General features: G+C 49.8%; 1 long non-coding RNA gene across 3 annotated transcripts; it reads right to left on the bottom strand.

Annotated features, from left to right (window-relative positions):
- Positions 1 to 612: 612 nt before the first annotated feature.
- LOC101682870 lies at positions 613 to 4325 on the bottom strand. Of its 3 annotated transcripts, none has more exons than XR_001179256.2 (4): positions 4166 to 4325; positions 3251 to 3323; positions 2983 to 3148; positions 613 to 1414 (listed from the first exon to the last, which is right to left on the bottom strand). It is a non-coding gene; the product is annotated as an uncharacterized LOC101682870 (long non-coding RNA). The 3 variants fall into 3 exon arrangements; XR_001179255.2 differs by having other exon boundaries at positions 2979 to 3148; XR_006603208.1 differs by having other exon boundaries at positions 4078 to 4325.
- Positions 4326 to 4527: the final 202 nt, after the last annotated feature.

The following is a 4527-nucleotide window of genomic DNA, read 5'->3' on the forward strand; positions in this document are numbered from 1 at the left end:
ATTCTTGGGCTAAATGACTGACTCTAAAAATTTCACTAACTTGGCTGAGCAAGGATGTATAGATTTGTGAAATAAATAAATAAGGAAAACTTTAGAACATGACCAGAAAATTAGGCAAAGGGCACAGAAGACTCTTAGCCCAAAGCCCAAAAGAGGAAAAGAGGAAAAGTTTAAATAGGTAAGGAAAAGTGTTCAACCTAACTAGTAATTTAAAAATTGAAATTGAATGCCTTCAGCTTATCAAGTTAGCAGAGAAATTAACAGAAAATGTAAATGCGAAGAGCCCATGGTAAGACAGGTGTTCTCGAGCATTGATCTGGGTAGATAAATTGTTACAACCTTTTTGAAAAGCAAGCGGTTAGATAATGTGAAGCAAGTATCATTTGATGTGGCAAATAGGCCTCAGGAGCTAGAAACTAAGAACATAATCTGTTACATCAAAACAAGGTTTCTGATGTTAATCACAGCATGATTTGTAATAAGCAAATGTTAGGGGGAAAAAACTAAATGTTGAAACATAGCTGAAATAGGGTCCTTAAGGTGACTGACATTCACCAGGAATGAAAGAGAAAATGTTTAATGATAAATGAAAGCATAAGAAATAAAATGGAATGTGTATACACAAATATGTTTATTAAGCAAAAGAAACATTACACAGACAAAAACGTGATTTTCTTCTGTTCATCTTGGGGTAAATTTTTCTTCCTTCCACAATCGCATATTTTCCGAAGACTCTATAATGACAGCATATAGTATTAGCTTCTCAAATTAAAAGAAAAAAAGTTTTTCAAAATTTCTTTCATGGTTTTCGATGCCATATTCTGTCCCAGTTTTGTTTTGTTTTCTTTTTTCCTAACTCAGAGAGTAGAGATCACAGTTCTGATTCCCCTTTTCACCAGGTTAATCCAGGATAAGTACACACGGTTGACGTGGAAACACACCTTGGCCGGAGCAGGTGTTCATAGGTCTGGGTACAACCAGGATGCTTCCTCTCCAGGCAGAGTCTTTAACTACCTGTTCTGGGAGGGGCTCGGTCACTCTGCAAAGCTCACCTCCTCTTCCTCACCCAGTGAGTGTCCAGGAGAGAGAAGAGAAGAATCAGCAGCCCTCAGGCTAGAGGGAGCCGAGCATCTTTGAGGAAGGAAGAGCTCAGTGGTTAGGGCACTGAAGTGATTGGGATCAAGGAAATCAAGGAGGCAGGAGGTCCAAGGTCTCTTGTGACCTCTTAGGTCCTGGCAGGAGTTGGGAGTCTTTCCCAAAAGCAGTTAACAGCCTCTGAAGGGTGTTAGCCAGCAAGTCATGTGATCTGGGGGTAACGTGCACAGCCGCTCACTCCCTGTTCCGTGGTGATGGCTCCAGAGCTGGTGATGGTTCAGAGCTGAGGTCCCAGGGATCAGCAGGATTATGGCACCCCCTTTCAGATTTGTAGAGAGTGGGTAAATGCAGACAGAATTTGAAGGTGGGAAGACCTGTGGTCCCATATATGCTTGAATTTAGGTGGACCGGACCTCCCAGACAAGCCAGGAAGAAAGGCCCAGGGCATCCAGTGTGGGGAACAGCTGGGAACCCTTGGGACCCACAACCTCAAGACCACCGGGCTGCCCTCCCACGGAATACTGGCTAAAGGGCTGGGTGAGAGGCAATTGGGATCTTGCTCAAGGAAGATGGTCCACCTGATTAGGGGCCCCAGGGGAAAGAGTGCTGACTAGGGCTGGCCACCTGCTCTGTCCCGCACCCCCCACTTTGAGGCCCTCCTCTGCCCCGGAGACTGGAAGACTGGCCTGAGGAGGGGTGACTAAGAGATCTGGAATGGAAGGGAAGTTGGGAAGCAAGGGGCTCCAGGGATGCCTGGCACCACGACCCCTTCCTGCAGCCTTGGGGGTCACACATGGGCTTGGAGCATCTACTGAGAGTGTTTCCTAGAGTGCCAGGGCGGGACTCAACCCAGACTGACCACACTTGTCGGGGCATAGCCTGCCCAGGAGGGGAGCCTGGATGTCCCGGCCCCGCGCCTTCCTCCCTCCACCTTCTCTACTGGACGACATGTCAGGGATTACAGAATGTAGTATTTACTGGAACTCAAATGTGCAAAACAATGTACATGTTTCAAAGTTGATAAATATTTTTTAACATATGTTCCATTTGTTGGAAATACGCTCTTCAATCAGGGGACGGGCACAGAGTTGAAGGGGATTTTTGAATGGTCCCTTCTTGGGTGCCTGGGACAATTACCCAAGTAAATTTCAGGCAAGTGAAAGTGACAAGGGGGATGTGCAGGACCAGGGAGAGGGGGCACAGGGGCAGGGAACCTCCTAGAGACACTTTCCTGGCCTGAATGGTTTGGACAGAAGAGTGTGAGGGCTCTAAAGACTTGGAAATTGATTCCCTGAGAACTCTTCAGGCCAAAGCCCGTTCCCGCCCGTCTTGGTGACTGTTGCTCTAACAGGGTCCCCATTCTAAATTCTATTCGAGACTCCGATGGTGTTGGAGTGAAGCCTGGGGTCCAGGTGCCAACCCTGCTAATGGGGCATGGGATTCTTCTTGCAGGACTGAGATCTGTGTTTTCAATGAAGTCTTAGGTGGTGGGCCAAGCTTTGAAGCCAGCAGAAAGCTCCCCTGCTAATGTTTGCCATCCAACAGTCTAAAGAGGGCAGTGCGGCCTGCCAAGACCCACCACTTTGCCAACAACCCCCTGAGTCTTCCCGCAACTCCTGCTCTGTCTAGAGAATCAGCTCCGTGTACTGGGGTGTGTTTGTAAGATTATTTGACAGGAAGTCTAGCACCTCCCAGTTCTAATTAGGCTGCCCCAGAAAGGTCACAGAGCCCTCCCTGATAACAAGCAGTAATTAGAGTGACAAAAGTAGCATTTTATGGGGTTGTTCAGAGATGCGCTTTCCGCGGTGGTGGAAAGGGGCGGGGGGGGGGGGATGAAATTAATCCTCTGAAGAAGGTTAATAGCATCCACGCATTTAAATTACCTACATCAGCCTTGTCACAGACAATTAGGAGTTGGAGGTCCTGTGCGTGCACACTTCACTCCGAGGAGCTTTTCCATATTCCTGCCGGCGCTCTGTCTCTGAGTTTCCACTCAGGAGCAGAAAGGTTCAAACGTCATTCGTCCATTCATTTCAAAGCAGTGATGAAATGTCTTGTATGAACATAAAATCATATTTTTATGAGATACATCTACTTTTCTTAAGATACCGATACGAACAGGAGTATTTTCTGTTTTTGCAAAAATCTATAATACCTCAGAGGAAGACAGCTGGTTTTTTACATCGGCTTCTGCGTTCAGGAAACTCCACCCTACTGATAAAAGGAGCCTGAAAAGGACAAAGAAGGTCTGGTGTTCTTATGAACATGGTTTTGATCCCAAGGACCCCGCCCCCGCCCCCCGCCAGGATCTCAGATTTCCTCAGGGGTCCCCAGTCCACGCTATGAGAAGGGCAGTTGCTGACCAAGGAAAGCCAAGCTCGGGGGTTGTAGGGTGAGCTGGTGGGGGCGCGGGGGTGACAAGGAGGGTGGGCATCAGCGGAGCATGTTCTGGCTCCATTCAGTTCACAGCACCTTTTTCCACAGGACCCTCCCCATCCCCCCCAACCAGGCAAGTGGCTCTAGAAAGGAATCCTGCGGTTATTTCAGAAGCCATGCGTTTTGTATCACAGGGGCTCTTTTAGTTGGAGATGTTTTTTTTTTTTTTCTAATAGGAAAATACCGCAAAGCTAAATGCACAGTAACAGTGATTACAGAAATCATGGCTTCTGGAGCCCGGTGCTCTGCAGCCACCCAGAAGAAAGTAAAGAGGAGAGGCGTCCCCAGCGGTGATACCCACCGGAGTACTTAAGCAGAGAGCACCAAGTATAGAACAATGCGCATCTTATGATCTCTTTAGTGTGTTTTCGAAGGGGACTGATGACATGTATAACTGGGAAAAGACACTAGATATTGATGAGATATGGGAAGTTCTCATTTGATAAAAGATTTTATTTATGTATCTGACAGACAGAGATCACAAGTAGGCAGAGAGGCAGGCAGAGAGAGGGGGAAGCGGGCTCCCCAGGACCCTGGGATCACGACCTGAGCCGAAGGCAGAGGCTCAACCCACTGAGCCACCCAGGCGCCCCCGTTCTCGGAGTTTCAAGCCTCCGGGCAGTGAGTAGCATACTGTGGACAGCTGTTCGTCCGTCCAGAAGAGGAGGCAGGAGGCTGTGCCCGGCAGTCCGACCAACGTCCGTTTCCGCCTTTTTCACGGCGCCCCTGGCGGGAGCCCCGCGTCTTCCGCAGGTGCACCGCGAGCCCGCCGGCCGCGCTCCTGCCCCGCGGGGCCCGCGCCCTCCCTCTGGCCCCGCCCTCGCCCCGCCCTCGCCCCGCCCTCTCGCCTGCCCATTGGTCCGCTATGGCGCCGCCCCGTCCAATCGCAGCGCTTAGCGCCAAATTCGAATGGTTGTTTTCATTTGAATCCGGAGGGCGCGGCGGGCGCTTTCCGCGCGGAGCGGCGGACGCGGGGCGCCTCCCGGACGCGGCTGG

This window comes from Mustela putorius, unplaced genomic scaffold (assembly GCF_011764305.1).
Source record: "Mustela putorius furo isolate JIRA1106 unplaced genomic scaffold, ASM1176430v1.1 tig00003909_pilon_pilon_pilon, whole genome shotgun sequence".
Classification (NCBI taxonomy): domain Eukaryota; kingdom Metazoa; phylum Chordata; class Mammalia; order Carnivora; family Mustelidae; genus Mustela; species Mustela putorius.